At 36.3% G+C, this 13,023-nt stretch overlaps 1 protein-coding gene and 1 long non-coding RNA gene across 8 annotated transcripts in view; both read left to right on the top strand.

Moving 5' to 3' along the window:
- Window positions 1-11,781, top strand: part of LOC310894123 — a 13,473-nt gene extending 1,692 nt beyond the window's left edge. The window contains exons 1-2 of the long non-coding RNA XR_014579585.1: window positions 1-8,522; window positions 8,653-11,781. The exon at window positions 1-8,522 is cut by the window's left edge and continues 1,692 nt beyond it. This is a non-coding gene — a long non-coding RNA (uncharacterized lncRNA). The remainder of the gene's footprint in view (window positions 8,523-8,652) is intronic.
- ZFHX4 (zinc finger homeobox 4) overlaps window positions 1-13,023 on the top strand; it is a 151,518-nt gene that overhangs the window by 78,456 nt on the left and 60,039 nt on the right. The window lies entirely within an intron of this gene.

Genomic DNA, 13,023 nt, shown 5'->3' with positions numbered 1-13,023 from the left:
GACCAAACTGCATCACCTTGCTGCTTGCCACTGGTTTGAGTTCCAGCAAAAGACTCCTGGCAGTGCCATGCCAGGGCACGTCCTTAAAAGGTCTTGCTTCTCCGGTAGTATGTTGAAGTGTAGGGCCGCACATTGCATGTCTAATTCACTTTACCAATAATCTCTTGTACAATCAGTTGTCAGTCTCCTGTTTTTAGGCAATTGCAAGAGGGGGAGGAAGGAGAAAGGGGGAAGAGAAGAAAAAAAAGGTGGAGAAAAAAAAAGGTTAACTCATTCAATAAGCCAAATGATATCAGTGAGGAAAAATTCTTGTAATAAGGATAGTGTTTTAATAACCTATGCCATATCTTTTATAAGTCCCTTGCTAACGCTCCTTAGTTTAGCAGTTTTTATTCATTAGAATGGAAAATAAAAAACTCTCTTTTTAACTGTTGGCTCTTATCTAGCCTTCTCAAGCTCTGTTCTGGCAAAATGCCAAACAATTCCAAAAGCATTTGGGACTAAAGGTTACAAAGGCACTGTAGTGATTTTCACTGAGATAAGAGGGAATGTTATTAAAATTTTGTGTATTGTTTAGTGGGTATAATTAATACTGGACAATAGTTGAGGTAGTAATGGCAAAATTCAAGACGTGGGCTTTTTTATAATAATTGGCAAAAGTATCATGTTAGATCTTTGGTTAAAAAAAAAAAAGATGAGATTAACACCACATTCTTTGTTCTGTCTTAAAGCTATGGACTTTACTTTCAGCTATGTTGGAGCAGATTTTATATATTGATTTGGTAAATATTTTGTTTTTCATATCACAGGTTACTCGTTTAGTGTATACATGTATGACTAGCCAGACGAACTTGTCCTGGGTGATTTAAAAGCAGGAATACTCTAAGGTTATGAAGCTGGTTAAGACACCAGATTAAGAGCAGACTCTTGTTTAGTTGCCAAAAACTGATAGTTCTCTCTTAAGATTTGCTTTTGGAGGTTGTACAGTTAGTCAGTTCATACATAATAATGTTTCTCCACTTCTCCTTTGTTTGAAAGACTTGCTGTGACTTTTACCCCTTTGGGTAGAGATGGGAGAAACTATTTCTTGTTCCATAAGATTAGTTCCCTGAGAGCTTCTCAAACCAGCCACCTCCTGGGCACTCGATAGCCCAGGAGGGGCTCAAGCCTTTCCACTCCTGCTGCTGTCAGTGAGGAGGGCACTGATTTGGGGGAAGAGTGCACCAAGGTGTGTGGCAACATCTGTACCAGTAATTTCAGGATAGATTCCTAACACAGTAACATTTCAAGACTCCAGATATTTCTTTTAGTTGTTTGTGGTTGTGTAAGGATGTGTATGTGTGGATGTGCAACATGGTTAATAATTTTATTGATCAAACATATAAAAACTTGGAGCTTTGTTTTCTTTCTGAGAATTTTTCTTTGGCACTCAGACCTCTCATGGCTTAAGTGTGGAGATTTTTGAACTACTAAGTTTTGATCACTGTGCAAAATATGCCTAGAATATAAGCATTTCAGTTGGCATTAACTATAAACAAATTTCCAGTGGTATTTAAACGTGTGACCATAAAATATTTCTGCTGGCATTTCCTTACTAGTTAGCAGCTGTTACAACAGTCTCCAAACATCTATTAAGTAGAGGAAGACATTTTCTTATATAGATTAATAGAAATGAGCAAAAAGATGATAGGAAAAAAAATCTTGGATACAACTGCCTTTTGTTCTTAATGGGAAAAGTATATAAACAGGCAGAATTTCATTTCATTTATGAATGTTAGACTTCATCTGAATTCCGTAAGTTATACTGAGTGTAGCTTAACACGTTCAACTTGAGACATAACTAACACTAATCAGATAGGGATTTTTGAAAACAATTTATTCCATTTCAATGGAATTTCCATTTTACTAGCTGTAATCTCAAATATGTAAATGGTAGCCAAAGCTGGATGTGATGTTGCAGTTAAGAATTTTTTTTGCCCATTGTTTCTTCTAGCATCTTCTTGCCAAATCTTCTGGAGCGCTTGTAATTTCCTCTGTACAGAGCCCAACAGGCTCATCAGCAGCAGAAGGTAAACATAATAGATGTGAGGAATTTCTGGAGATTTATGAGGTTTAGCTTTCTGAAATGTACACTGTGTCTGGCAATCCTAGGATATGGCCACATGTGGACTCTGCGAATTGAAAATGTTATAAATGGGGCATCATTTAGCCCTTGTTAGGGATAAAATTTAGGAACAAAAGATGTATTCTGCAATAGTACTTAAATATTCTGTTTCTGCCCCACAACAGCGTGTTTTAGGTCAAAAGTATAATTGTCAGGGAGATTAAGCTTTTGTTAAAATGCCTATGAAATTTGACAAAAAGATAAATATCCCTATTATTTAATAAATTAAGCTTACTACCTACAGTCACACAAATCACTTCATATTGAAACAATCAGATCAGAGATCATTACACAGCATCCTAGGAATATGAAACTACTCTGAATTAAGGAGGTTGGCATTACTGAGATTTCGTATCAAAAGCTTCAGAGCAAAAATTGTAAAAGTACAAGCCTCATGACTGTACCATTATTCTAAACATTAATTTTTTAAATTCTGCCCTCTGTTTAAGAAAATGTAATTGAAAAATTGCACTCCTACATCAGTTTATTGAGCTGATAAAAAAAGATACATTAGAGAAGGCAGAAATATGCAATCCTAATGATCATGATAATATCACTGCATGTTAAAGTGCTCTTTTAACCTTTTTCAGTGGGCTTTACTAATATTAATTAATCAGCTTGAATGCTGTCAACATCTCAAGCACTAGAGTGCTAGTTCCAGTTCTGTGCCAGGCATTTCTCTGCATCTTTTTCTTTTATATGTTTAGCTAGAAGAGCCTAGAAGAGCATTAGCAGAACAGTAGAGAGAGGCCTCTTTTTCCTGCTCATTGTTTACCCAAAGTATTGCTGGATGGAAGAGCTCATGTCCATAAGCTTAGATTTTTCATGGCCTGTTTCATCACCATTCTCAAGGACTTGATAAATGAAAGATGGGATCATTTGGAGATAAATATTGCCGAGAACATCACTTTAACCCTCATCATCTTCCATAGTACACTAAAACAGAGGGAAAAGGGTAGTCTTGAGTGAGAAACATGGTTAAACAAAAGCTTCTCTGACTTCTGAGGTGAATGACACTTGAAATGTTGCTCCTTGATGTGTTTGAAATCTAAAAACTTTGCATGGCTGCCTTGTGCTTTTGCTTCTGCTGAGTGCTAATGCTTCCAACCGTAGCTTAATTGCTAACAATGAAATGATAACCATTTACATATCAGCTTCGGGCCAATAGCTGATTCAAACAGACACTGTTTCCAAAAGTTTTTTGTATATTTATTTTGTAGCATTTCTCCCCTTTCACTAACACCATGAGCCTAGTCAATCTGGGAGAATGAACATTTTTATCTTCCAGTATGCAAGTACTTTTTTATGAAATGTCTGGGAACCTTAAAAGCATTAATAGTATTTTTGAGCTTCATTTTGAAGATAATATGTTTCAAAGACCAGAGTATAAAAAAGCTAGCTATCATTGAAAAACAACATTTAATTATTAATGAAACCAAGACATTGGCTTGGAATGAGAAGCGACTGCTTATTTGTGGGAGATTTTACAGCAAAGGTAAATAATGAAATCCCTTTCCTAACCTAACCTACATAGTGGTTTTGATTTAGAGGTATTTCCTAACATGGAAAACACAAATAAACATTTTAACTCTTCTGCAAAATAGGAAAATAGGTGTCCTGAGTTTGTGCAGGTTTTGTGTGTATTTCTCACTGGCAGCTGTTGTGGAAGCGGGATTATTGCCTGACAATTTCATCATGTCTGTGAAAGTAATGTTTAGGAGGTGAAGTAATACAATGATGCTAATCCAGCTTTTTATAATCAGCCTCCTATGTATATAATATTTATGTTATTGTCTGTGCAGGGTTTTCTTTTCCTAGAAGCATTCCTTATCTACTAGAATTCTTGTTTGACAAATGAGATTGGATTACCAAGTCACAACTGTATACACTGGTTGATGTATTGCTGTAGGATTGATAATTCAGAAAAGCAATGTAGTATTTGGGGGTTAATTTTCTTTTCTTAGATACAAGAATCTAATGCTGCTTGCTAGATATTTTCTTCATTTTTGTTATCTAAGTTTTACCAGGTTTAAACTAGTTATTGACTCAGTTAATGTAAAAAATGTTGATATGCTGTCAATATTAATGTAGATGTCAGTCCAACACTAGTCCCTAATGTATGTAAGAGCAAGTATTTTTTACCTTGATACAGAAAGGCAGTCATGTGTGAGATTTAATATACATCCTAATCTATCTTGTCATTGCACTAGCCATGGGTGATGTGCTAATGTATGGGCAACCATTTTCTTTTTCTCTTCACACAATGGAATAGATACACATGAATGACAGCCAAGTCTCCACTCTGTAATTATTTGGAGGGCAGTTAGAATGCACAGAAGGAACACAGTAGTTTTACTTATAGACTATGTTTTTTTTTTTTTTTTTAATCTTTCAGGAAACCATATGATCCCTACTAATTACAAAAAAAAAAAGTAACAAGCAAGAAGCAGCTAAACCTAAGTGAGGTTCATAACACATACAGTTTGGAATTTCAGTTCTGCATCCTTACACACCCAAACAAATATATTTTTTAATGTATTTGAGCGCATTCTTTGTGCCGACATCATCGTTTTGATTCATGGCCTTGGCAAAATATATGTTTTATAATACAGAAGATTTGTCATCAAGTATTTCTAAAAAGTGAATAATCAAAGGAACTCTTTAATTGTCTTTTTTTATATTCATTTTCCTTTTCCCCCCCTTTTTTTTTTTAATTGTGAACAATGATGGAAAAATGAGATTGTGAATATAAGTTGACATAATGTAAGATAACCAAGCAAAAATTAATGTCCATTGCATCTCTCATTTTTAAGTGTGTTGGCAAAACCAAAATACTGAATATTGCTTTTTATATAAAAGACATTTTGATGAGATCGCAGTTTCCTAAAAAGCGAGTCCAAAATTACATATTTCTTAATGTCTTTTGAGTCAACAAATCTTTGACTTCTCATATTAATTTATAATATAACTTCCTTTTGTTCCTCTTTTCAAACTGTAAGAAGCTGTCTTTACGCATTCAATGTCTTTGTGTGAGAGAAAATGAAAATGAGGCATACTGTCCAGATCATAAAGATAAGCAACTGCCTGCAATTTCAGTATTATTTGTACTATATATTTGGAGAGGGAGGGTACATTTTCTCCCCTTTGGTTGGATGCTATTATTTGTAGACTAAAACTATTCTTTTCCTGGCATTTTCCACCGTTCCATTCAGAATTAAAATCACTATGCACATCTTCTCTAACTGTAAATTGAAACTGGTATAATTTCAACAATGGAAACTGAGCATAAAATTCTACACACATTGCTTTATATAGAACTATTCAATTTAGGAAAAAAAAAAGGGGGGGAATAAATAAATAATAAAAAAAGAAATCCCAAACTTTCTATTTTTAGAATATATCTTATAATCCTCATACTACATAAGGTTTCCTATGAGTAGTTCTTCTTCTCTGAGAGTAGTAATATAAGGCTAAATTGCTACCTTATGTTTTCATGGAGTAGGTTTGTGACCACTGACAGTTATAATTTACAATGATTATGGACATTAGCATACTTGACTGTCACTATTATTTTTATTCTGAACACAAAGAGTTTCAGCAGACTAATGGTATAAGGAGTGGATGTTTTACCTTCACAGGCTGCTACAGAATTCCTATTGGACTGTAGCTGCAATGATGCACCAGCACTTTATCACAGTTGTTAGGAAGTACTTATCTGTACCTTTGAGAGAACCTTGTGTAAAACCATGCATTGACCCACAGTAGGTTCTTCTGTCTATTTCTGTGTCCACTGATCTATCTAGTTAACAGCTACGCAGCATAGTGTCTGAACATTTTTCAAAGTTACTAAATTGAAAAAGGGGTGGTGTCAAATACTTTAATATGCAAATAATTTCTGCTCACTGGACTTTATAGTGGCTGCTGTGTCACTACTTATTCAGGTAAACTCTGCACATTTCAGTGTTTATAGGCCACACTGAATTAGTAGTATAAACTTTGATGAGACACAAGAGATGTCAGGCAGCATGACAGGCAATAGATGTGATCTTACAAACTTCTGGATTTTGCAAAGTGAACATTTTCAGAATATCCATTCAAATTAATCAGCAATCTTCTGCCTTTTATAACTCAGATCACAAAATCTATGACCAGCTAAAATTTATATCAGGAGTTCATTCTGAATCATTTACCTTTAAAGGCTACCACCTCCTCTTGTTGTAGATTAGTGGTGCTGCTGGTAGTATGCCAACATGTAGGTACTATGAAGATATTGAATTAAAAATATCTACAATAAATCATTGGAAAGCCTAAGAATATTTATTTGAAATTGAGCATAAGCACTACCTTTTCCAGGAGGAATAGGAAATCAGGTCTTTGCATATAAGGTGTGTTTCTATGATTTAATTTTGCCTTTTCTAAGTGCTTAACAAAACTCATATGGTGCATGAGACCATACAAACCTGTTCATTTAGTATGTTTGCAGCCTGTCATGTTAATATGTAAATATGTGTGCATATGTATTTAGACAAATCTTAAAACATGCATTATTTACACGCTACAAGAGATTTTTTTTTGATCCATTACAGTCTATTATGTAAATGTATATTTAAAGGGCATAATATATATTTTAAATTTCATTGGATTTTTGACTTGATAGGTCATAATGGCTAAGATTCCTTACACGATATCTTATAATTTATTTCAGTCTGTATTATAGATGTTGCTGTGATGTTAATATGAATTTGCATATAAAATATGCTTCAAGAAGTTACTGTACACATGAAGATTAATAATTCACTGATCTTAAATGGAAGAGAGAACATCAAAACTGATTAGTTCACATAAGGGTAAGACTCATCCTTTCTGCAGAAGGCCAGAACAAAACCTAGTCATCATTTAAGCATCACTTAAGCCCTCAAAATGCAGCTTAAATGGCTTTTAACTGGTGCATAGGCTTTTCTCTGGCCTTTGGAGAAGTAGTGAATTAAATCCATAAGAGAATAATGTATTTCTAAAAGCTCCCCATTTCTAGAAGTGAATTAGTAGGTCTTCTACAAGGAGCTCTCAACTTTCAGCAGTTTCCCCAAATTTTAGCTCATTGTTTATAAGAAAGATGAAACACAGGTTTAGGAGAAACAAGTAAAGATACCTTCTCTGTGAAGAATTCTGTGATTTTGGACTATGTCTGCATCAGCAATGGATCACAGTACAGAGGTGGCCAAGCAAGTTCAGAGTGCATGGATACATCCACTAAAAATTGAGGACAATTACTTATCCCAAATTTATATTCCAGCTCATGAAAATTTAGATTCCATCTCATCCTAATCAAATATGGAATTTGGCAATTCAATGGATTCTGAGATGTCCTCAAGATCATTATTATTCATGGAAACTGTGTGTTCATCTGGTTACTGGGATGAGGTTTAATGTTTGGATATGTTGATTTTCAGTCAGCAGATCTGACTAAACACAGGCAGCATGGAAAAAAGTAAAAAAAAAAAAAAAAAAGGGGGGGGTGGGGTGGGGAGCTCAGATTGTTCCTTACCAGCTAATACTTCTAGTTACGGGACAGTGCTGGCACTAGTAGACGGTTTTGTAATAGGAACTTGACAGCCGCCAGTAGCAGATGCTAAGGAACGAACAGAGGAAGAGGTCAAGCATACAGTCATGCTTCCCTGGCATAGCATCCCAGCTTCTGGCAAGTTTTCCAGACATCTAGTTTTCAGCAGACCAAGCTTAAGCTGTGAGCACAAGAGAGCAAAGAATACCTACAGAGTTTAATAATGGAGAATCTCTCAAAAAGGATTGGTAGAAAAAGGGTGAGTGTGACTTGGGCTCCAAAGCTTGCTGGGAGTGAGGAAGTCAGAGGAAAATAGACATGTCTAGGTAATTGTGAAATGGCAAAAATGTAGTTAAGCTGGATTTGTGTTGGGTGCTGGTTGTTTAAAAATACATTTACCTAATACTTTGTTTCTAAGCAATAGTTTTTGAAGTAGAACAGCTGTTTGTAGGATATGTCCAGGCTCAGACCACAGAAAGAGCTGCAGGGCCTCACTTGAGTCAGGCCTGTGGAACAAAACCAGGTTATAATACATAAGATATGCAAAACACATTGCATCCTCAAAGCTGGAGGCCTGTGGAGAGAGAAATAGAGGTACAGGGAGACCTCTGATCCAAAATATTCTCCCAAAGGCTACAACAGTCCCAGCAAACTGAAGAGAGGAAGCATCTATCCAAAGATGCCTTGCAGACAGGGTCTCACCTCCTTATGGCCAAACTCTTCACCCCAGCACTTGCTGGAGTTACCCCCACTCATTGGGAAGGAGGGAATCAGCTACCCTGTTCAAAGAAAGCAGAAGTTGAGTTTAGTTTGCAGTTGTGTCAGCCTCACTTTACAGACGTTTCAGTTAACATTTTCCAGTGTGGTCCACAACAAGCAACCATGAGCTGTTTGAATAATCTATGATGCCTCTTGAGCCTGGGGTCAGCTGGTAGCTACCAAGGTGCAGCTCTGTGGCCTTGGTACTGGCTCTTGCTACAGGGCAAACTGTTCTGGCAATAGAAGAGGATTTTTGGTAACAGCAACCTGTTGAGCAGTGGGTCACGTTCTAATGGGTCTGGAGTAGGAAGGTCCTGATGGGAACAGAAATACTTTTCCTAGGTAGGCTGTTCCAAGCCTGTTTCAACATGAAGTATAAAATGGTATTCTGCCTTACTATGGTCTGGTCTTTAAATCCATTGCTGAACTGAGGCTGAACTGTGCAGGGACAACCAATACCAAAACCAAAGCTTTGTAAACTCTGTCTCTTACCAGATGATTCAGGTCTGAGGCAAACTGAATTCCCTTCATTTTTCCCCCTCTCTTACTTTTCTTCTCTTCTGTCCTAGACAGAGCCATGGATTAAAATTACCCCATCCTTCTGGCTTTATGCATATAGAGATAGACATATATAGATAGATGTCAGTCTCTCTATATGTAAGTGCTAAACTGTTATTGAATATATTATTACAATTTGTTTAAAAAAGCCTGTAATAGTGAGAAGTTGTATACAAATAACTCAAAGTCCTCTGCAATATATAGATAGGAGCTGCTTATGATTGTAAAGCAATAATAATAATAATAATAATAAATATATGACATTTTTGGGCAGAAGTTACGTTGGTTATGCTCTGTGTAATAATAGTTTCTTCACACTCATAATATGAATGTTTACTAGTATTTTTATAGGAAGGCTTACAGTACTTGTCTGAAAACCTCTTTTTTAGTAATTATGGATGTCATCCCTTTTGACTTTCGATGGAAATACCAGATGTTACAATTCCCTGTGGTGGCCCAATTACTTGCTAAAGTTTTGTTATTTCACTATACATCAAAGCAATGGCTCAACTATGTGAGTCTGAAGAACTTTGGGGGAACTTTTGCTTGTTTGCTTGTTTGCTTGTTTGTTTGTTTTCATATATAAATTTAAAACACTCCAAAACAATTCTCTTTCCAATTTGATTAAAAGAATCACACAAGCCTGGATTGAGACTTGACTACTCAGCTTTTAGCCTGGAGCAAATTTTCTTAAAAGGCTTGGGAGAAGGGTGTTGAAGGGGAAGGAGGGAAAAGAAGGAAGGAGAGAGGGAAGCCTCAAAAGTGGAAATGTTGACTGAACCTTAACTATTGCATTGTGAATGGTGACACTATTATACAATGCTAACAAGGGCTCCTGAGATAAATACAACATCAATTAAAGGTTTGCAGGTGTGTCACTAGGGGTGGATAAAAAGAGAGAATGGGAAAGGATTCGTGCCAGCAGACCTTATGGTTTTGTTGTAATTAGTAATCTGTGCAGGTGTCTATTATGACTAACTGACAATAAATCTTGGCTTCTGTTTTGAATATTGCTTTTGTTTCCCAAGTTCTATGCCTGAAGGGGAGAAAGAAAATGACTGGAAGATTAATTACTGCAATGGTTACTCCCAACAAGATAAAATGGAAAGTAGTAATCCATTGAATGAGATTAAATGTTCTTCTTATTATTTTCATATTTTATTTTGATAACAGAAAACTGAAGGCAGTGTAGGTTGTGTGGGGGTATGTATCTACTGTATTTTGCATAATGATGGAAAAATAAGCCTACTTTGTCAATAGGAGTTGTGTGCATAAGACAGGGTTTTTTTTCTACCTCAACAAAATGATGGAAAGGTATCCAAACCTCCATTTGTGCAGCAACTTCTAATTCTAAGCACAGTGACAAATTGTAAGTAAATTTTACCATAGAGCAATGTTTTCCTTAGCTTCTCCATCTACTCGTTTTTGACACCCCTGTCATTAACTGTCATTTTCCTTTAAATATACAGTGAAGCTGAAAGGCCAGCTCTACATCACATCATTTCAGATTAGGGGCAGTTCCTTTGAGCTGAGCACTGTTTAGGTGTCAGAAAGAAGTCTCTGACCTCTCTCATACCACACTGCCGCAGGGCCTTAATTAGTACTGACTCCAGCCATTACTGCAGAGAGGACAAAGGCGACCACATCATTTTTCTACTTAGGAAGTTAGCGTCTGACCTAATAACTTGTCCGGGCTCATAGGACACTGTAATGGCCGTACAATGACAGTGGGGATTATTTGTCAGATTCCTTCCTCCCCTAAATGTAGGATAATCAGGGAAGTTAAATATTGTATCCTTCAGTCTTGCAAGACTTGTTTTAGGGTCTCATTGTTGGTTTGTCAAAGGGAAAATGACAGATAGAGTATGAGTCAGATATTCACGAAAAAGAAAAAAAAAAAAAGGTTGATAACAAAGTATAAAAAAGAGTGTTTCTTGTCCTGGCTAGAAATGTCTGATTATTTAAAATATGGCTCTTCTTATAAGATATTCTCTAATGGTATTGAATTCAGTGGAATTTTGTCACAAATTTCATGAAGACCAAACTCAAGTCCACAATAAAATGACTTCCTTTTTCCTCCGTCCTTCTTCTTTCATCTTCACCTGTTTTCATCCCATCCCCCAATCTCCTAGCAGAAATTCATTCTCACATCAGAAATATTTTACAATGCTTTTGGCACAGCATGTTTGGTGTATTTCACTAGAAATTTAATTTATTGCATCAGATGTCAGCACTATACAGTTCCACAAGATCTCCTTAATTTCCCTGTTTGTTTGGTAACGTTCCACTGAGAAAATTTCATGCCAAAATATAACCATTTCTTAATCTAGAACTCTTTTTTTTTTTTTTTAATTTTAATAAAGCAATTGAAATTGCTATAGAAATTGCATGGTCTCACAGCATGTTCCTTTATTATCAGCCAGCATCACATGCTGCAGCACAAAGGCACACTTTATGCTACTGCAGCAGAAATTGCTTTCACTGTAAATACATTTCAGAGGGTTGGCAAGACAATCTAAAACTTGCAGCAAGCTAAGACTTTGCTGATGATCAGTTTGTCAAGGTACACTTATAATGTATACTTCGTATTTTTGAAAGCTGTTTAACTGTAATCGATTTGTCTACTACCTTGAGGCCTGATTTCTGTATTTCTTCTGTAGGCAAGAAGTGATTCTTCCTGTCCCACATCTTGTTCAAAAAAAAAAAAAAAGAGAAAGTTTCTAATTCTGATATGCTTTTCCACACACCTTGGTCTTTGTAATTCTAGTTCTAGTTAGGATTAATTTTACCATAGTGACTTTGGAGCCAGATTGGAGTCCCAGAAATGCTGTAAAGTTACCACATCTCTAAGAAAATCGCTTCAGAAGTGATCACACAAAGATAATTACAGTAGTATAAAAGCTGTAAAATGCTGCATAGCATTTCTTGGGTTCAAACAGTACCTAAAGCAATAGCATATGTATAAATTCAACAACATTACAGAGCCAGGGCTATAACATAGGATAATAGAGTCGGGGCCAGACCCTTCAGTCTATAACTGTGTGATCAAGCATTATTTCATTTGGTCTATGAGCTGAAATAACAGCCAGTTAAGCTTTCAGAATAGTCCTTTGACTACATATCATATATTCCAATTTCCTTATTCTCATTAAGATTATACACATACATTGATTTTTTCTAAGAGACGGGGAGGTGAACTTTACCTTTCCCAGCATAAATAATTCCAGATTGAAAAATACTCATTTCTCATTACTCATTAGAACGATACAGCAGAGAGGCCTATATGAAGGAAGAGACTTCTGAACTTCTGTGGGTCGGTATGGCTACAGGAATTTATTCTCCAAAGCCAAGAACAGAATCTGCTAACAGCTATTTTAGCAGTTGAGCTGATGCTTTTTGCCCTCCATTTGCTGAATAACAATGTTTGGTCTGCAATTCCATTAATAAATTAGACCAAAATTTTAAAGCCTAGCAACTTCTGCTTCCTAAGGACTGGCAGCTTTATTATGGAAGAAACATTTAACTGGGAATTGCTACCCATCATTTCCCCATTGCACTGAAGCACTGAAGGAAGGCAGATGGAGAGGAACTTCAACACAAAGTAAAGGCATTTTGGATTCAGGGGTCCCTTTCACCTGCAGCAGAACCAGTCCTAGGGGCATTGCAGGCAGACACATTCATAGATGAATGGTGAAGAGGAGGATCTCATCTTCCCCTCTGTCATTTATTTAATCAAGATTAAACACATTTTCACACTATTGGCCACTTCATTGCCTCTCTCCACTGGTAGTGAGGCAAATGAGTTGCTCTAGCAGAGGGATATGAAACTGCCTGGGCTGCAGGTATAGAGCTAGAAAACAAGGAATGTGGTTGACTGATTTGTATGAGATTTCTCTTACTGGAGACTTCTGTTCTTTTGTGCTCTGTGTGGAAGGCTAGAATTTCTCCTAAACTGGTTGATTTACCCAAATTCAGGATTCAG

Source organism: Anser anser, assembly GCF_964211835.1.
Source record: "Anser anser genome assembly, chromosome: 2".
NCBI classification, from domain to species: domain Eukaryota; kingdom Metazoa; phylum Chordata; class Aves; order Anseriformes; family Anatidae; genus Anser; species Anser anser.
Note: the sequence above shows the minus strand (reverse complement) of the source record. Positions and strands in the feature narration are given on the sequence as shown.